The 22,026-nt window shown below is 35.3% G+C and overlaps 1 protein-coding gene across 1 annotated transcript in view; it reads right to left on the reverse strand.

The window, feature by feature from the left end:
- Positions 1-22,026, reverse strand: part of TENM2 (teneurin transmembrane protein 2) — a 3,534,961-nt gene that overhangs the window by 1,516,748 nt on the left and 1,996,187 nt on the right. The window contains exon 11 of the mRNA XM_072756643.1: positions 7,317-7,382. The gene's annotated coding sequence lies outside the window, so the exon portion shown is untranslated. The remainder of the gene's footprint in view (positions 1-7,316; positions 7,383-22,026) is intronic.

Below are 22,026 nucleotides of genomic sequence, written 5' to 3' on the forward strand. Positions count from 1 at the left end.
AGGAAGTATTCAAGCAGGGAGCAAGATAACAGTCTGTCTTTAACGTTATCTGTAATTTATTTAAAAATACTTCAGTAGAGACAATGGGGTATGATGACCTCTGCACTAAATTTACTCTCTCGGAAATACTAGTTTACATTTGATCTACTATAATCAGAAACTCAATCCATTGGAGGCTAACTAGCATTTGAAGGTTTCTGTCAGAGATCTACAGATGGCTCAGACAAATAGTTTAAATATTCCTGTCTAAAGCTTCACTAAAGGATTTGTTAACTAGGATTAATTATATAAAAATATTTTTTTTATTAATGAAAAGAGTGAAGTTTAAAACATAGGTGTGGCTAAAATGTCTGTCCTTGCATAAACATGATAAAATAGAAGCATTCTGGTCAACCTCAGAGCTCACACATTTAGAAAAATATCTTCAATCTGTGATACCTTACATACTCCTTTGCCCTTCCCCCAATTTCAAACTTACTTAAGGATTCTGTTACTTGATTCAATTAGAAAATAGGGCAAACATCCCATCAGAATGTTGTTGTGAATTTTTATGCAACCACTTGTCAAAGTACTTAATGGCCAGAGTGGGGATTCCTCCAGTTTACAGAAAGAGGTCTAATGACTATATTTGTTATCTCCTGGCCAAGAAATGTCTGCAGGAGATGCAAAATTCATTCCAGGCACATAGTGGGAGTGTTCAGTCATGTTTGTGAAATAAATGAATTGAATAAGAACCAAAAAAAACCCTACTATCTTTCATTTGCAAAAGAGGAAATAAGGCTGGACTAGGGATTGCACAATCAAGAATAGGTGGCTCAGATTGAATGTCTGACTCTTGATCTCAGGGTCGTGAGTTCAAGCCCTGCCTTGGGCTCCACGTTGGGTGTGGAACATACTTAAAAAAGAAAAAAGAAAAAAGAAAAAAGAAAAAAAGGAAATTCATTTATAAAATGGAAATCTAATACAAAGGGAAAAAATGGGTATGGATAGCTAGATAAATAAGTAAACAGATACATGAACAGTTTCGTTGTTGCTTATGTCAGTTTGTAATCGTTATAAGGGCTCATCTACCATTCTCTACATTCTTAACCTCTTCTTGAAGTTGGAAATAATGCACCCTCTTGTAGTACATTCCAGGGGACACCAAGTTAAGTATCTCCCTTGAGTCCAATTACACCCTCTTCCAAATAGGAGCCCTGTTACTCTCATGAAGTCGTCAAGTCTCAGAGGAATAGCAGCTGCAGCAGCAGCTGTAATGCTGAATAGAACCTTAAGTAAATAGCCAAGAAGGCCAGTGAACAATGAATTATAATAAACCAACTATAATTAGTAATAAAAGCCTTAAAATAACTGTACTCATGAGATAGTATTGGTCATATCCTTGCTGTGTTCTGGAAATAATAGAATCGTTTTTTTTTTCACCAATGTAACTACGATGGTAATTAAAAGCTGATTTAGGATCAAAGGCAACCTCAAGGTTATAAATGTAAGTAGCGGGCTCTCAAAGTGTAAGTATCTTGTTCATTTTACTTCTTCACTCTTTAAAAAGTAGGGAGGGGCTTTTGGAGACTGTTTTTTAAAAATGAGCAAAATCAGCCAATAATATCAGTGAAGCAAATCACTCAGCCAATATTAATTTTTTTTTATGCCTACAACATTTGGGAGAGAAAGGACACAGACAGCATGAGAAAGAAAATGGCTATTTGCATGGTGTTTTCTAGCTAGATAGGGAAAGTTTTCATTCCTAATCTCCATAGTATAAGATGTGAAAGAACTATGGAACAGGCGGTGAATAATGTAGGCAAAAGTAGTTGGATTGTAAAATGGCAGAGGCAATGTTTGATTAGGTGCAGAACGTTTCCACTTGTGCCTGGGTGATAAAATATCTGTTTAATGCCATAAGCTTTCTCAGTTGCATAATCATTCACTGTCGTACAGTTGAAAATTGTTTACTTGATAAAATCATCATGTCCAGATACAAGCACAAATGCACAGCAGTGAGAATGTAACAAAATCATTAAAGGCAATGTTAAAAATACTTATGTCATATTAGCTTCAGTGCTTCAGAATTAGCATCATATTATATTGACAGGGAGCTTCTAAGAAAAACACAGTGTAATCCCATGTAATTGGTACTGGGAATAGCAAGCAAAACAAAGACAGACTTGTCCTCATGGAGTTCACAGTCCAGCTGGAGAAATAGACATTAATCCACTAATGACATTAATCCATGTACAATAGCAACAGTGCTAAGTGCTAGAAAAGGAAGCTTAGGGGCCATGAAAAGTAGAGAGCAGAAGAATCAGCGCAGTCTGGGGAGGGTGGAAAGGTAGTCAGAGGGTGAAGGCCTGAAGAAGAGCCGTTTGCTGAGACATAAAGGTTGTCAACCAGATAAAGGAGCCATGAGGAGGAAGTGGAAGAGGGAAAGGAGGTGGAGGTGGAGATAGCAGAGTAATTTCTGACTATGCAAAAAAGTTCTATGGCTAAAGGCATTATGGCACCTAAGAGGGACTTACAGAAAGCCTTTTTTTTTTTTTTTCTACAAGAACAGTATCTTGAAAAGTGCCTATTCCACTAGGTAAGCAAAAATGGCAAATCTAGGATATAAGTATTTATTTATTTTCCCCTCTTCTGTGTTGCTGGCATCCTTTTATGAATTGAGACTCAGCCCTGGAATCCAGCTATACACAGCACTCCAGGAATTCACCAATACAAGTGACAATATATGTGTTAGCACTATCATAGAGGGGAGGAAACAAGTCTTTATCTGTATGTCCCCAAGTTTTTTTTTTCTTTTTTTTTAAATTTTATTTATTTATTCATGAGAGACAGAGAGAGAGAGAGAGAGAGAGAAAGAGAGAGAGAGAGAGGCAGAGACACAGGCAGAGACAAAAAATGAACTAAAGCATTGCCTCTCCTACAGGGAGCCTGATGTGGGACTCAATCCCGGGACTCCAGGATCACTTGCTGAGGCAAAGGCAGGCGCTTAACCGCTAAGTCACCCAGGTGTCCCTGTATGTCCCCAAGTTTTAAGTCCCTTTCAAGTGATAAGTCCTCAATAAACACCGTATAACTCAAAGCATGAATAAAGATTACCATTGTCTATGATTGACTCATTTATTTCTTCAAATTTTTCTCTTCAAATTTTTTTACTGTATGATTTACTCATTTATTTCTTCAAAACTTTTTACTGAGCATCTACCAACTGCTAAGTGGTTTATGTTTTTTTGTTTTTTTGTTTTGTTTTGTTTTTTCTGGTTCTAGGAGAAAGAGTCACAATCATGAAAGAGAAAGCATTTAATCTTAGGAAATATACATGCTAATGGACTAAAAAGAGACCATAATGACATAATCTAATCAATAAACAAAGTATTAATAGACTGTGGTAAGTGCTGTAAAGACAATAAATGGAGTGATGAAAATAACATATGTTAGTTAAAAAAAAAAAAAAACCTCCCTAATTAGGTAATATCTAAGTGGCAATATGAAAAAGGAAAAGAACAAGTCTGCTTTGGGAAGCATAGTTAAGAGCAGCCAGACACAGAAATCTCAGGCTGAGGAAGGGCTGGGATGCTCCAGGAAGAGTTAGAGGCTTCTATTGACGTAAGAGTAGTGAACAAGCAGGAGAGAAATATGTCATGGGGCTTTGGGAGTTAAGCAAGAAAAAGTATGCAAGGCCATTTAGATCTAGGTAAAGAGTTTATATTGTCTTCTGAAACCATGTGGAAGTGGATGAAGGGTCGTAGGCGGGGAATGACATCTTTGAGTATATGTTTCACCAAGACCTTTTGGAATGTTTGGTGGAGACAAAGTGCATTGCAGAGGGACAAGCATGATAGCAGGAAAGACACACAATGATCATATGGCTCTGTAAATAGAGAAAGTGTCTCTTTGTCTTGGCTATAAGGAAAAAATGAACTAAAGCAGAACAAACATGTCAACGTACTGAGATAAGAGAGAAATATTTGCCAGAAAGATTATGGCATGATCATATTCTCTAACAGAAGCAAAATTTTAAAAATGTATGAACAAACAAATGAATGAATGAGTGAATCAAACCCAAACATCAACTGAGGCATGTGTTTATATAAGGCCTACAGGCATCATGGGTAGACCAAAGAATATCTATTTTGAAATAGGATCCTTTGATTTGATTTCTAAGTTGTAACAATTCTATCTATATGTAATGTATATCTATATGTAATTCCCATACCATTAGGCAAATATTTTCATATTATATAAGCATATTGCTTTGAAAACAATATTTGTCTAATCAAAAAGATTATGCTTCAGATTAATTTTTTTTCCTAAACTCCAGAGGAAAGTCTTCTATTGCTATTCTGATTGATATTAAGGAATGAACTGCTATGAAAATTTGTGCTTATTTCTCTTGTCCAAGAGAGTCTGCCTTCTGCTTATGGCCACCTGATTCTCTACACTGGGTTATCCACTCTCAGGATGTAACTTGGGTCCCTGATTTCTGACCTTGGCCTCTAGACCTCTCCCATTTCTTACCATGAGAGGGTACTCTCTTTGCCCTCTGACCTGAGCTTTTCTCATTAGCAGGCACTAATGAGCACTTCGGTCAAAACAGAAAGACCTTGTCACAACTTTATTTCTCTTGGAACTTCTGTACTGCCAGGCATGACTTCCAACCCAAAGAGAAGTGGGAATTTGAATCAAACAAATTTCTATCTTTTTTAACAATACCCTCCATAGAGCTACTGGAATCATATGAATATACAACAAATTTAAAATATTTATTGTATTTCAGGCACTGTTACATGTTTTCCATCTATTTTCTAATATATTCCAGTAATAAGCTCATAAAATGGATTCTTTGATAATTTCCATTTTACAGGTTGGGAGGCTAATTTGAAGATGTTAAATAGGTTGCCAAGAGCTTACACTTAGAAAAATGGTAAAGACAATTCATTTCAAGTCTGTATTATCCTAAAACCCTACCCTAAGCTGCTAGTTAGTGTTAACCAGCAAAGAAGAAAGCAAAACACTTATTTATTCATGCTATGTACTGTGCTTTTTTTCTTATGTTTAAGAAAGATTTAATTCATGTCATAATACAAAGTGAGGTTGTTTCAAGGAAAAAAGTTTCAAGTATGAGTTGAAAATTTAATTATTATTATACCAGCTTTTCTAATAAAAATATTTTAAAATATTAAATAAAAAACATCAATTTTCTCCACAGATGATTTTGGGATCATAATAACAGCAGTCCAGCTGTTCAAATTCTAAATCACCAATCTTTAAGTATCTAAAACCCAAGTTGTATCTTAATACATTCAACTGAATTTCAGTGTCATGGTTAACTTTTCTTACCCCTGAGTGAATTTTCTTTCTGTCTGTCTCTAAACATGAGGGGAAAATGTGTATTTCCAAACAAGATGTTATAAAATTTGCAGAATATTAAAAATTCTGCTTCAAGGCTAGAAAACTCAGTTTCTTTAATAATTCAAACCTCTGTCTTCCTAGGTGGGCTTCACAATTGCAGTGAAAAGTTAGGAAGCATGAAACTGCCTGCCTTCCCTAGGAAGCAAACTCTTCTTAGCATACCGATCAGAACGTTTTCCCTTTTGTCTTCAATAGATCAATAATACCCAGGCTGCTAAAGTATCTAACCGACCGAAGACTCCACTTCAGAATACAGCCACGAAATGTCTTAAACACAGCAGCCAATATTATCTGCAGCTCGTCGATATCTTAGCTTCTTTGACCATAGTTTACATGTATCTAGTATCAAGAGTTCTTATTCCAAGCCTTTTACATTATAGCAATTTTCTTTGGGATTATAACTCAGAAAGTAAAATGCTCTTTGGGAAGTATTTAATTTTCCTCAGCTTGTTCTTTTTCCAATGCCCCCACCCCCTAAATCCCACAGACTTGTCGTTTTTAGAGTTGATGTATCAGCTTTATCATAAAGTCTATTCTCGGTAGGCATGAACAAGCAAAACCAAAGTGAAAGGAATCAACTGAAAAGCCCCAGAAAAGAAAAACAAAAAACAAAAAAAACAAAAAACAAAAAAAAAACAAAAACTGTAAATCTCTAGAAAGCATATACACACACAACTCATCTTGTGTAAAAAACAGAAAAATACCAGAAAAAAACATCAAACCCAAAAAGTATTGAAAATGTCTCATGTCAACCGCCAAAAGTCAGACATTCTCATGTTTTTTTTAAAAGTAAAATGAATGACAATAAAAATGATAAATTCCTTTTAGTTGTAGGATTCTTAATATATTGTTTTAAGAGTGCACATGCATCATATCACTGTCTTTTTAAAACATTTGAATAAAGCAAATGCAATGTGCAATTTGCCTCAGTACTACATCGTGTTTCTATTTTATGCAAGAAAACTGTAAATAAGATTAGATGTGCAAAAAAGGCAAAACAAGCCACTTACTAAATAGAGAAAAGGCATGCACGAAGACAACAAAGTCAAGCTTTGAAAAAAGCACATAATTAACTATAGCTTGGAATTTTTCCAAAAATCTCACTCACCAACTGGCTAACACTTAGATGGAACCACACCGGGTGACAAGAATGGCTCTTAGGGTGAGAGCCACCAGTTCTAAGACAGTTGGCCTCATTACAACACATCAACTCTTCCTCCAATATGGACATTTTTTTCTTCAGTGTGAAGGTATAACATAGACCACTAAGGAAATAGCATGGTGTTGTGTGCTCATTTAACAAACTAGCCAAGTCACGATGGTTACTTAGATTGAAAAGCAAGACCACACTAGTGAAAAGTGTGAACACATAAAACTAAAACATGATGGAATGGGAGAGGATAGATTTTATGGAGAGGTCTATATATGGATATTGATATAATTTTAAAACTTTTCTGTTATCATTAGCTCATTCAATCATTTAAACAACTTTCTTTAAGCACCAACACATCAGGTCCTGAGGGTTAAAAATGATTAAGAAGTTGTCTTTATCAGTAAGAAGCTTTTGGCCTAGAGATGAAACCAACAAGTAGGAGAATTATGATCAGTGGCAAATCAGAGTATAATGAGAGCCCCAGATAACTAACTAGCTCACAAGGAAAGAAGAGCAGTCAGGGTTCTTTCTGTTTTTTTTTTTTTTCTGATAAACATATGCATCTTTTTCATGTATGTGAACAACAAGGAAGGTTAGAATCCTGACTAAGAACAAGAAAAATACCAAATGAAGCTATTGTTGATTTGCATATTCACTTAGGAACAAGAATTCACAGATGCTTTGATGGGGGTGAACACAGTAGCAACTCTTTTGGTTTATGACACATGTGCTGTCATTCCCAGGGATTACCTACAGAAGAGCTTCAACAGGGGCTGCTCTCAAAACACCACACAGAGCCGTCTGGATGTCTTCGTTGAATCTGGAAGACAAGAAAAGCATCGGTTAAAGCTATCAGCTTATGACACAAAGGTAGCGCTGAGAATAAGTGATAGGAAATATCCACACCAAAAAGATCTGCCCACTGAACACGGAGAATGCCAAGGACAGAGGTGGATTAGTGGGTTTATCTCAGAAGTGACAGGTTTCTGCATTTCAGAAGCATCATGCTGGAGTGGGTGATGGAAGAGCTTTATATGAATAAAACCAAGATCCCCATTCACTAGGAAATCTTGGGTTTCTTTTTTGATCTAAACTCAGTTTGGAAATCCTAGATTAACCCGATAGAACCAGTTTTTCTTCAGTCTCAGTTGCTGCTTCCATGAGGATTTGAGTAGATTCTGAAATGCAATGCCTGTCACTATAACCATTAACAAACATGATATGAAAAGTACAGAAAAAAAATATTTTAAAATAGACAAAAGCAAACTTAAAAGAAGAAAAAAGATCTCTAGCTTTTAATAGTTTCACTTTCCTCCCAAAGGTCACAGGAACTATTTATTTGTCTTTCTGTTGGGTGACTGTATACATTACATTTCATCATTTATAGAGAGATTATCAGAAAGTCATTATTTGTCTTAGGTTTGGACTTAATTCAGTTCAAAGAAATGAAATGGGAATGCATTATGAAAGTTACAAAACAGGACAGCTTATATTGTGTAGCTATCCCATGAGTATACCTTTATATTGGGTTCAATCTTCCATGAGAATCTTAGAGAATTTACAACAAACAACAATAACACACTTGCAAATCTCCTTTAATGTTAGTAGCACAAGTTAAAAACAATAACAACAATAAAATTGCATTTGGGCCTTCTCCAAGCATAAGCATGAGAATGAAGGTGACAAGACAATAGTTAGGAATATGTACAAGTATAGAGAAACCTGATGATTTTATCAGCTTTTTGCATTGCTTTGGGACTTTTCTCTGAGTTCTGATAGGCAATCAGATGAAAACTGTCATTTGTGATAATTGGAAAATACTTACTTAGCAAAATCTGATACTGGAGCTCTAAACCGTTTCTTATACATTAGAATTTCTGGAACTACAACCGTAAGATAAACACAGTGGAAATGTAAAGGCAGATACCCTGGCCTCGATTTCCAAGGTAACTGTATTAACTAGTAATTTTTAGTAAATGTCAGTTTTAGAGAGCTTTGCTTCTTGGGTCTAGTTTTTAAAGAAGGAATCTGAAACTCTGCACAAAATACTGTTTTGATGGGCAGGATGGTTTTCTTTGCCTTTGAAAGGAAAATACAAACAACTAAGCACTTAAAACTTCCATAGATGGTTATTTTTTTTTCCTAAAAAGAAGAAAACAAGCTCTTTGTAAATAGGACCTAATTAATATAACTTGTTTCATCATTAACTATCAACCTCTCATGATAAATTTTATACTCTTGAGGTACAATCTGCATGAAATTTTCTATATCTTAATTATGGAGAAAATTACTGGCCACCAAGAGTTTACTAGATAGTACTGCAAAGAAATATACCTATTAGAATGACAGGTTTCATTTACCAGAAGATATTAAAATCCTGTCAATGTGATTTCCATCAAGAAGGTTTTCAGTGAAATAATAAAAAATGAATGAAGGAAATCAAATGTAGTCATCTGGTTAAATATTCATTTTCTAATCTTTAGGGAGCTGTTTATTATACTTTGAACACCTGGCCTTTAGTAGAACGTTGCCTGATTTTAAACTTGTTATCATGCCACAGCAAATTCCAAGAGGGCTAGAAGTTAAACCCATTATTATGAAAAAGCCAACATAACAAAGTGTCCTCCTTCTCAATCCAGGAATAATCTAAGGAAACTGTGATTCTAAGAAAGAATATCTAGATACTCCTAGAGCCCTGGCTTAAGTGAAGCAAGTGAAGCTCCTATGATGCAAATCTTAAGGAGGCATCAGTCAGAGGTGCTCACTCTACCTGCATGAGGCTGAGATAAAGTGCCTCCTTAAATTCTGTACCCTAGACACCTAATTCACTTCATTCTGCTTCTTGCCCTGAGTCTTCTGGCACTTGTGGTGATGATATTTAATTTTAAAGTTTTATTGATAGACATGAAAGCAACAACAATAAAAAAATATTTTCCACATATTTAATACAATCATAAAACAGTATATTCTCCGCAGTTGCAATTTAGATAAGAAAACGTGTTTTGACATATATAATAGAAAAAGTCAATGCAAAGATCTAGTAAGCAGAAGTGGTAAGAAATGAGAGGAGTGTGAAAAGTGAATGGTTTTGCAGCTTATTTCCTAACTTCATCTTTGCCCCAGGAGGTACACTGTAGAGAAGCAAAGTCATTGGTGCTAGAGAAAAAAATAGTGGAATGGAGGAAGAAAAAAAATAAACAGAAAGAAATATAGCATGTGTAAGGCAAAGACCTTAATCAAGAAGGCACAGGATTCAGTGAAACAAAATAAAATAAAAACAAAGCAAAGCAATCAAAATGCCTAGATGGAAGGTGGAAAGAAAATGGTTGCAGGAGGCTTTCAGTCCTTGATTCAAATTTAAGCCTTGCCATATTAGGTGAACTCTTTGAAGCAAGTTAATTTCTGTGAAATAGGTCCCTTATCTATCAAGTAAGAATGACAGAAATAAAAATAAATCAAAATAATAGAAATAGCAGTCCTCCTGAAGTAGGACCCATGTGCCAAGTGCTTTGAACAAACATTACCTAGGTGTTATGACAACAGTCCTGGGAGATTGGTATTGTTTCTATTTTACCAAATGGAGATTCTGATAACATAAGGCTTTCAATCACACACACACACACACACACACACACACACACACACAGAGCATAATGATAACATTATACGTTGTTATATGTAAAGCTTTCAGCAAGGCATGGATCTGTCGAAGCTCAGGGAAGAGTAGCTATTATTATGGTATATTAAAAATCTGGTTACTAAATACTGTTCTAAAGTCAACAGAAGTTTTTAAAATTTCTTAATTTCATCCTAGTTTATTGGTTTATCTTTGACCAGATAACATTCCATTAATGTAAAAAATGTTTTAAAAATGAAGAAATGAAATAAAAGAGGAGTCAATAGCATTGTAAGGAATCTCCTCCAAAAATTATGACCAGATTTGGTGCTTTGCAAGTTCCAGTGAATTCATTACTATTTATAAAACTGAAACATCATTGTAGTGTTAGATACAAAGGATGAGGAGGGGGAAACTGGAGGCCATGGATTTTCATAACAATACAAATGAAATGCTAAGAAGCTTAGCATGGATAGGGGCTATCACACTGCCAGAGCCAAGGTACAAGCTTCTGCTGGTGGCAAAATCCAGAGTCCAGTGACAGAGGTAGAAAACAGGCTAAAGAGTTAGGATGGACACCAGGGTATACCTAGGCTAGCAGGCTAGCAATAGTCACAACCAACAAATTTCTTAGGAGTTTGTGAACTGACAAATAGAAACAAAGCCTCCTATTGGTGCCTTGTGGCTCAGTCCATTAACTGTCTGATTCTTGATTTCCTCTCAGGTCATGATCTCAGGGTCTTGGGATCAAGCCTTATGGGGTGGGTTCCCTGTCCATCAGGGAGTCTGCTTTGGGATTCTCTCTCTTCCGTTCTCTCTGCCCCTCCCCCTACTAGTACTCTCACTGTCCTGCACACACTCTTTCAAATAAATAAATCGAAAGAAAGAAAGAAAGAAAGAAAGAAAGAGAAGAAAGAAGAAAGAAAGAAAGAAAGAAAGAAAGAAAGAAAGAAAGAAAGAAAGAAAGAAAGAAAGAAAGAAAAAGAAAAGGAAATGAAATGAAACAAAGTGCCTTAAATTCTGTTAGTGGTTATACAACACAGATATCTCAGCCTACAGTTAATACTTTCGAATTATAGGAGCTTCAGGTTTTAGCTATATGTGTAAAGCTAAATACTTCTTAGAAATGTCTTCCTTTCAGGGTGCCTAGGTGGCTCAATTTGTTAAGCATCTGCCTTTGGCTCAGGTCATGATCCCCAGGTACTGGGATTAAGCCCTGGGGTGGGCTCTCTGCTTAGCAAGGAGCCTGCTTCTCCCTCTCCCTCTTCCTGCAGCTTCCCCTGCTTGTGCACTCTCTCGCTTGCTCAAATAAATAAATAAAATCCTTTTAAAAAAAGTTTTTTTTTATACCATTTAGCTTTGCTAAACAGTATATGATGAGCTGTCTACTCAAAAGAAAAGTTAATAGTCACAGATCTGTGATCTATACATAGAGGCCAGGTACACTGAGAAATGAAAGAAAAAGAAAAAAAAAGAGAAGAAAGAAAGAAAGAAGAAAGAAAGAAAGAAAGAAAGAAAGAAAGAAAGAAAGAAAGAAAGAAAAGAACATACTTTGAAGTAGGAAACATGGCTGACAAATTTTAACTTGCCATCTTCTTCCAGGAATATGCTGGAAAAACCCCATCACCATTTAGTGTGCTGGCTCAAGTATCAGGAAACATGTTGTCAAGGGAAATTAGCTGATTAAAAGTTATATATCTCTATTTTTTATTAACAATCATTTAAAAACAAAACAAAACAAAAACAGGTAACACTAATGCCAAAATACCAGAGCAAATGGTGGATTATCTCTTTCTCATTCCCAGTATGTGGAAGTTACTGTAATAGAAAATGCAAAAGGTAGAGCCTAGACTAAAGAATGTAGCAGATTCTTAACAGGTCATGAAGATTTGTCTTTGAAGGGAACTTCTGGTTCCTTGAGGGAATTTACTGTCCTTTTCCATTTTATATAGTAAGTATGGATAGGCTTCATTCATTTTGATAGAACATGTTACACTTGAACCTTCCCAAACACAGGTGTGAAGACATAGGCTATTGAGTCTGAAGACAATTAGGACCAAAGTTCCATGAAACCTGAAGTTTTCTAACTCAAAGACTCTGGGTGGAGGAGGACAGATGATAGGTAGAGATATATTGGTAGCAGGATTATCAGGAAGAAAGCTGCTCTTGATTTATTTTTTTTTTAAGATTTTATTTATTTACTCATGAGAGACACAGAGAGAGAGAGAGGCAGAGACACAGGTAGAGGGACAAGCAGGCTCCATGCAAGGAGACCAATGTGGGACTCGATTCCAGGACTCCAGGCTCACGCCCCGAGTGGAAGGCAGACACCCAACCACTGAGCCACCCAGGTGTCCCTGCTCTTGATTTAAAGACACAGATTATCTTGCTTGGGAGAGGAACAGGAGAGGGCAGATTTGGGAAATATTTTGGAGAACCCATCAGTTTAGAAATCACCATAACTTTAGGTTTTCTATCAACAATCCTAATATTGAAGCCTACACCCAATCAATTCTATCACATTACCATGATTCTATATTCTTAGCCTTTATCAATTATGAAAACATTTTGTTTATATCTTCATTGCTTACTCAAATGTAAGCTCTTAGACAAGAATATTATGGATTTTCCACCCCTATGTCTCTAATATTAAAGAATAGTGTTCAGTACTATTAAGCAATAAGCAAACTATAGAAACAACATAACAACAACTATATCTTAAATGGTATGCCTTATTTCAGTTGAGTTTACTGCAATATCTGTTGATATTCTATTAATAAATATACAACTTAATATATTACACATTAAAGGTATACAAATTAAAAGTATATGTCGTTTGAATAATAATAAAATGAAAATCCATTTGACTACAACTGTCTTGAGAAATAAAACATTGATGTTATCTTTGAAGTTCTCTTCCACAAAGGCAAGCCCAACCCATTTATGGGTTTTTAAGCAGCATAGATCCATCCCCGTCTCTAAGCATGGTCTCTCTTTTCTTTGCTTTCTTTTCTCAAGTGGCCAGATACTCAAAAGATAAAAGGTATTAAACAATGTGGTACATAGGCTAGAACTGTAGATCCAAACTTTTATGATTATATATCATATTAATGAATATGCTTATCATATTCATTATGTAAATATTTATGAAATATATATATTTACTATGCAATGTATTTTATACATTATAAAGTCTAATAAATAATGAAATGGAGTATTTTTATTTTATAACTTTTAGAAAAAAGATGAAAGCAAAGTATTTCATAAATTATATTCACATATTGTGCAGAATTTATTTTTCCCATTAACTATAGTGTCATTAGCATAATTATTAGTACTATATTCCACCAAATATAAGATGTTGTTTAATTTCATATATTACTGAAAAAGGGAAAATATCTAGTTTATCATAGGCTACCCATCAATTTTAAGGTATACCTCCAATCTCAGAGATGTTAGCACACATACTTCATGACTAATGAAATGCAGTACATTTTTAAGGGAAAATCCAATTGAATATAGTTTTTTAGTCTTGAAGATTATATTTTAAATTATAATAGAACATTTTACCTGGTTATAAGATTTTATAATTCTGGGACACCTGGGTTGCTCAGCGGTTGAGTGCCTTCAGCTCAGGGCGTGATCCTGAGAAAAGGGATTGAGTCCTGCATCAGGCTCCCTGAAGGGTGCCTGCTTCTCCCTCTGCCTATGTCTCGGCCTCTCTCTCTTTCTCTCTCTCTCTCTCTCTGTGCCTCTCATGAATACATAAATAAAATCTTTTAAAAAAGATTTTTTAATTTTCATCTTAAATTTCATGGCTGTCATAACTAGGAGAAAGAGACTTTACAATACATATATGTAAATATATGTATCTGTTATATATAATATATAATATAGCCTTTTTTAGCATATATTTGTATTTGTAGAGAGACAGAAATCCAAATATAAGGAATAAAACATTGGATCATTTTCAGTAATAAAATCCTTTTAATCCAATCTACATTTAAGTGAAAGGTTTTACTACCACACTGCAAATTTTCAGGAAGGAATGAATGCATTTTAAAATTTTTAGAAATGACTTAAAAATGCACAGAAGCTTCATACTTGGGAGATTTTTAAGACAAGTCCAATGATTCTGAAGCTGTTTGTATACATGCACGTGTGCTCATGTATGTCTAAGAGAAAGGTTAATCTTAGACATTTTGTTTCTTACATGACACACTATAGTTTTCAAAAATGAATAAAAGGATTTTTGAGCATCCCTTTTCAAGATGTTTTCTTCATAGCACAAAAACAGTCACTTTCACAGTGAGTGCTAAAATGTAACCTTTACTTTGAAATATTCATTTTTAGTGGACAACTTATTAGACTTTATTAGATCATAATGGTTTTAGCTCATAATATGGCTGATAAAGATTGTATGGAGAGTAAGAGTACTGACAGTTATGTCATATTTACTTGTACTCATACTATTAATGTTATTTATTACCTCTATTTCTTTATAGGCATCTTCTAATGGCAGCTATCCATTTTCTGAAAGTGTATCATATAATTCTTATTTTTAATTAAATGGTAACATCACACCATGTTGAAAGTGACCAAAAAAACTGAACTGTCCACTACTCCACAATGTGGAAAGCTTACCATTCTTCAAAAAGCCCATGAGCCACTTATGACACATCACTATCTGATATGTGCAATAAAAATGGGAACCATGACAATCGGTATATTAAACCTTAGCAAAGCACAATTTCTCTCTCAACCTAATATAGAAATAATTTTTGGCAGAAGTTCTAATGTTGCTTTCTAAAACTAGTGAGTGGCTCTGTGTTTTGCTGAGCTGAGCACACCCTTTCATGGATATGACTGGATCAACACCGGATTTTGAAATGTTTCCTAGAGACTGCAAACTTAAAAGACTATGAGTGCAAGTTTTAGAATGCATTTGAGAAAAACGGGCTGGATTTTGGCAAACCTGACAGTGCTTGGCTCATGAAAGGAGGTAATTCTTATTAGACTGTATTCCTAGAAATGAATTTTAATGAGAAATTGGATAGCCACATGTTTATATGAAACTGTCCCATGTTAAATGCTGAAAATAAATTCAAAGTTTTTGTAAAATGTTAGTGGACCAAACCAAAAGCATTTTGGGGCTAGATTTATCTATAGAACCATCAGGTTTTTTTTTTTTTAATCTAACAGTAAAAGAGAACATATAGACAAAAAGAAAAATAAAAGAATATGAAAAAGAAGAGAGAAGGCAAAGAAGCATATTCTGAGGAGAGTACTAAATTAATTACCTTAACATCTTGAAATAAATATACGTGAAAAGAGTTTTTTTTTTCCTGCTTTAATTAAGAAATTCTCTTTATAAAAATTAAATTTAGGAGGGTGCCTGGGTGGCTTAGTCTGTTGAGTCACTGACTCCTGATTTCAGCTCAGGCCATGAACTCAGAGTCCTGGGATGGGAGTCCACACTCAGTAGGGAGTCTGCTTAAAGATTTTCTCTCTCTCTCCCTCCTCCCCTCCTCCCATTCATGCACCTGTGCTTTCTTTCTCTCTCTCTCTAAAATAAATAAATAAATCTTAAAAAATAAAATAAATTTAGGGAAAATTTCAAGAAGCTGCTGAAGGATGTTCTCTTCTTTATCTCAGAAAGCATTTTGTTAAAAGCTGGTCCAGGGGATGCCTGGATGGCTCAGAGGTTGAGCGTCTGCCTTCGGCTCAAGGCTTGATCCTGGGATCTGAGATGGAGTCCTGCATTGGGTTCCCTGCAGGAAGCCTGCTTCTCCTTCTGCCTGTGTCTCTGCCTCTCCTTCTCTGTGTCTCTTATGAATAAATAAGTAAATCTTTAAAAATAAAAATAAATAAAAGCTGGTCCAGGATATATATCATATAAAACCATTCCTAGGGATGCAAAATAAGCACCAATTTACCTGTGCAATATCAACCACATATTAGAAGAGGTAATAAAATTCCTTACCCTGTCCCTTCTTCCTTCCTTCTCTCTCCATAGTTCTTTCTTTTGTTACCTGCCTGAGTGTCCTCTTCTTTCAAGTGAGTGGGAAAAGTTGTCTCTTAAAAGTTACTATTACATACAATGAGTTCTCTGAGTTTCTTAAGTTGGTATTTATAAATTAGTATATTGAAGGTAAAGTCATGTAAAGAGAAAATAAAATGAACTATTGTGATCGTGCAAGCAGCTATTATTATTGACCAGGCATAAAATCAGGTTTCAAATCATGTACTCTTTTTTTGGTGCTAATACTGTAAATTGCTGCCTTATAAAAAGCACTCTTGCCAATAAATAATTTATTCATATTTTAATGGTGTTGTCTTTGCAACACATTCATCATAACAGATTTGTTTTTTTGCCAATGTGTATTGGAACTTTGCCAACAAGAACTGTTCGTAAAAATATGACCTTCCTCATTTTTTTTTCCAATGAGATGATGTAAAGAGAGGAACCTAAATAATCTAAACAATGTTTAACACCTTTAGCATCTGTTGGAAAGCAAAAATGAAGACTAATGTTCTCCTAGATAGCTCATTCAATGTTTATCTTGATGACTAGAAAACAAGCAGCCGAACAACCATTGAACTGAATTACAATAAAATATACGTTTTTCAGAGAGAGGAGCACAAAATCAGTTTTCATTTGGCATGCTAAGTATGCTATATTTGAACAGAATGTTACATATTCATTTCATTCATCATTTAAAGGCAGATAATCAGGAAGTCATTACGTGGCCTGCATTGGGCAGCTATTCAATTAGAGAATAATTGAGCACTCTGTAATTCAGCCAAAGCTGACAGGTTGGGAATGCATAATATCTATCCAAGGTACTTTGAATGTAGGGAAAAGTATGGGACAAAAAGTATTCTCTGGTCAAAATAGGCCCCTGGGATAAAAGAGAAGACATAAATAAATAGTTGTTTGTTTACATTTTTTGTTGTTGTCTGTTCAGTTAGTTTTGCAAATGCAATTTATCCATTTTGGTATTTATTTGAGAAATCATTATCTCTGCTCTCATAAGACTTGATGTGACATGAGACATTGGGTCATGACATTTTGTCATGTGACATGACATTTGGGTCATGCTGTCATTTTTCTATGATGTTCCAGACTGAGTATTCATAGACTCTTAGATATGAAAGTGGTAAATTAAGGCAAAAAAAAAAAAAAAAAAAAAAAGGAAAAGAAAACCAAACCAAACTGATTTTAACCAGGAATTTGCGGGGAGCTGGGATTGAACATTAGAGTTCAGAAGTGGATAAAAAAGACCAAAAACTAGATAACAGGACAAATGACAGGGATCTTTATGATGGTTGTGGATAGTGAGAGCAGGACATCATAGTATAAATGTCAGGGCATTTTTACTTTGGCATTTATAACAGATACTGTCAGCACACTTATTTCTTTTAAGCATTACCAACATGTGGCAGACATGGCTTTCCACTAGTCTACTCACTGTCACATACAACTTTGACTTTGTGTGGGAAAAGCCCATCTACTTGTCTTGGAGTATCAGGCTAAGGGGCAGACATCTGATTTGCCACAGATTTGTGGATGACTTTCATGTTCTCAGGGAGGGAGACTGGGGAGCACTGTCTTTGGGCTTTCCCTCTGTCAGAGGAGACATGTGGTCTTGTGGGCTCCCCGCTAAGGGAGATATGGGGTGGATTTGGGGAGGAGTTTAAGTTCTCAGCAAAGCATGAAATCACATGGAGAAGTTATAGATGGTACAGTAAATGGAAATGCTGAGACTACAAACTGAAGACCTGTTTGGCCACTGTTCTTGTGTCTTCTTTTCCCATTGGTATAGTTTCTGTAGCACAAAGTCTCTAGCAGTATAACAGGATATTAAGATGGAAGTTTCAGCCAAGAAGCAAAGAAAATCAATAGCAAGTCCCCAAGTGAGATATTAAATAAAGATGCATATTTTTGAAAGTAAATTTGTGTCAATCTATGAGAGCAGCCTAAATGTCCTTATCGGTATCAAGGATTGTAAAGTGCCTTGAGAAAAGAAATATGTGACTTGAGTTATTGTCTGTGATGGGTCCCACTTGTACCAATGAGAGAGACTGTGTGGAATGATTCTTACTTCAACTTCACTGGGTGATGCTTCAGTGAGACCGTTTCAGGGAGTTTGGTATGTATCATATGCTTAATATTGGTGAGTTCTGTGGTCAGACTTGCACCTGAGATATTTAAAGATCAAGAAATGGGATAGCTGTTGTTGAATGGCAAGTCAGAGGCAAGAAAGGGCATAGGAAAGCCTGCCTTCCTAGTCTGTTGTAGTAGAGGTTATGCAACTTGTCCTATAGATCAGAGGTCGTTTACAATTGTAAGAGAACTAGCATGGCTATTAAGTCTTGACCAAATACCATCTAGATTAGCAAGTGTTGCTCAATTGATAGAGGCTGTAGGGATCACCACACTCCCAGAGACTGAGGAAGAAACTACAAAAGACAGGCTGGATAAGAGGGTATTTCCATCATCAAGAGACCTGCAGGTGAGAGGGGCCAGTGGTGAGGAAGAGGAGAGTTTCTATGAAAGGTTCACAAAAGGACCTTATAAGAGAAAAAGACACTCTCGAATCTTAAGTGTAAGGCCTCCTCCCAAATGTATTAGTAAAGTAAATTATGAATTTTCTTATGTATTATCTTCCCACCTACCCCCTCTCCATCTCCTACAACACCCCTTACAAAAGGTACTTCTACCCATTAAAGACAACCTGGAGGAGGAAAAAGAAGATTTAACTTAATTAAATGTGGTGATTTTCTCCTTTTAAGAAGATATATATTTTAATTTCTGAATGAAAATTGCTTTTGAACTTTAAATGACCATAGGGGGGTTATTTGTTTTTTTTTTTTTTTTAATTATTCCAGAATAAGAAGAAAAGTCATCGTGCCTTGTAAGTAGAGGGGCAGGAAAAGAAGCAAATCCATTGAACAAATTTAAAGACAAAGTGAGAGTGAAAAATAAAGTTGCTAATGATTACAAATCCTGTTTGTTCAATGATCTGGTTACATTTATGTATATAAATGTATTGTATTCCACCTCTCCTACTTGTCATTGTTTCATGGGAGAGACTGTGGACTAAAAATTGGCAGAGCTCCTTCTGATAGACACTTTTGTAAGTTGTGGTTCATTGCTAGTAATTGAGGCACTTAGGACAGGTGGAATAGATGGGAGAGAGGGCCCACTTCACTAAATTGTTTATTTTCCTTTTACTTAATATCAATAACATTCACTTGATAGATGAGTGCTTATAAAGGGAATGAGTAAGTTTTACTGAACATCCAGCTTAAAGAATAGAAAGAAGATTTTAAAATCTGCCCAGATTCTTCTCTTTGTATTCTAACCATTGTCCTCTATGATCAGTAATGCTTTGTCTATGACAGTTCTACTATTTTTTTAATGTAGATAATGGACCTGCACATAAAATGGTGATGGAAATTATCTCAAAAAAATTTTTTTTGCTTAGGTTTTTGTTTTTGTTTTGCCTAGAAATTTTAAAGATAATTCATGATTAAAACGTTATCATATAAAGTACAGATAAGTACATTACTTTTAGCTCTCTTATTTGTTATATATCATTTACATACCTTAGTATTTTTACAATACATGCTGGTTCTGGGGTAAGGATACCTTGAATTTTAGTGCCAGAGCAAATGCCAAGAAAGTAGTGCCTGGAGGAATCTCAAATATTTTTAGCCTAATTGGTAGTACAGTAAATCAAATATGCCAAGGATTATGAGAAAATTAAGTTCTGAACACTGACTTTGGAAGATGGATGTTATAGGTTGAATTGTAGTCCTTCCAAAATGATATGTCAAAATCCTAATCCCTGTTATCTCAAAATGTGACTTTATTTGGAAATAGGTTATTTATAGAAGCAGTCAAGTGAAAACGAGGTCATTAGGCTGGGCCTAATCTAATATGACTAGTGTCTTTATAAAAAGGAGAAATCTGAACACAAAGACAGATTTGTGGACATTCTTACATGAAAGAAGAATGCAAAGTGAAGACACATGGAAGAAGATAGTCCGTGTACTTGAAATAATGTATCTATAAGCAAATAATAGCAAGAATTGCCAGCAAAGATCAGAAACTAGAGGAAAAAGGAAAAATTCTTCCCTATAATCATCATAAGAGCATGTCCCAGCTGATAACTTGATTTCACACTTCTATATTCCAAACTGTGAGAGAATAAATTTCTGTTGTTTTAAGCCACCCATTTTTTGTATGTGTGTACTTTATGGCAGCTCTAGCAAACTAACACAGTGGATAATTGAAATGCTGGCAGAGCCCTAATTGAAAGTATAGTTCAGAGACATAATATAACTATGGAAAAAGCATTGTTTTATAAACTTTGGGGAAAGTTTATGCTTTTAGAGTAGAGTTGGAGAAGTACAACATGTATTCAACAAAATAGCCTAAAATTCTATGTACTACATATATGGGTTTCTTTCTGCTCAATATTATCTCAGGGGTCATACCTACAAAAGTAGGGATTGATGGAGAAGCAAAAGCTGAATGGTGGTGACATTAAATCCTCATACAGCTCTTATGAAATATCTATTTTTATATTTTTATTATTGTTACTTCTTTTTGTACATTTTTCCTCCTTAGTTAATTATAGATTTTGGAGGTCAAAGAAGATACTCTACACTTTATAAAATTCCCTAGGAAACAGAAAATTTACTTGCACATAGTAATAATGAATTCAGAATAAAGTAAGAATTTCCATTGGAATGGTTCAAAATTGTATTTTTGGGCCACACATGCTTAAATCCCTCTGTACAGGCAGCTACATACTCTCCATTATGAAATAGCAACTTGGTACTATTTCTTGTAATTCACTGAATTTTAACTAGTTTTGATTAACAGTGCAAAAAGCTAACAAAAAACAAGATCTCTTTCTCTCTCTATTTCTTTCTTTCCTTCCTATTCTCTCCCTCCACTTTTTGTCAATATGCAGGGGATTTACATTGACTAGTCTAAATCTCTCAACATAACACCAGCAGAATTGGGCCCCAAGCAATTTATTCATTTGCAGCCATAATAAATGACTCAGGGGATTGAAATGGTGAAAGAGTCTGTCATTTGAAGATTTGTAGTGATTGGTTACAATAGGAAAATGAATTCCACAAAGCCAACTAGAATATGTATAATGAATTCATTGCTTCAGTTATCACAAAAATGAAATAACAAAATGTTTATTTCCCACATATAAAACAAAAATCCAGTAATACGTAGAATCCAGTGATAGTTATACCTGTAAAACTATACAAACTCTTAGGCCATCAGAAATAGTCCATACAACTCTCAAAGGTTCTTTGCAATTCTAGATATTGTTTGTTATCCCTTGGTTTCATGCATACCTTTGGTGCTATTCTTTCTATCCCTAGAACAGGAAGCCAGAAAACTGTTTTAAGGTACCACTTGGAGATTAGAAGATGATAGTAAAAGACAAGGGGTTTTGCCTGCCTACCTGCCTTCATGCCTTCCTTCCTTCCTTCCTCCTTCCCTCTCTCCCTTCCTTTCTTCCCTCCTTCCTTTCTTCTTATTTCAGTGGTCTAGCAGTAAAGCAGAAGCAGTGAGCCAATGAGTGTGACCACAGGCAGCAAGCATTATAGGTGTCAGGTTCGGCAGGATCATGTAGTGCAGGCTTTCTTAGCAGCAATGGTGTGATCCCGAAAGTGCTATCAGGAGCATCAGAGCAGTAATTACAGGCAAATAAGGAACAGCTCCTTAGCTACTCTAGCCTTCCTTTCTTTTCTCTGTTGCTTTTCTAGCTCCTCATCTCCAATTCTTTGTATTAAACCTTTCTTCTTGAAA

Source organism: Vulpes vulpes, chromosome 4, assembly GCF_048418805.1.
Source record: "Vulpes vulpes isolate BD-2025 chromosome 4, VulVul3, whole genome shotgun sequence".
In the NCBI taxonomy this organism is placed as follows: domain Eukaryota; kingdom Metazoa; phylum Chordata; class Mammalia; order Carnivora; family Canidae; genus Vulpes; species Vulpes vulpes.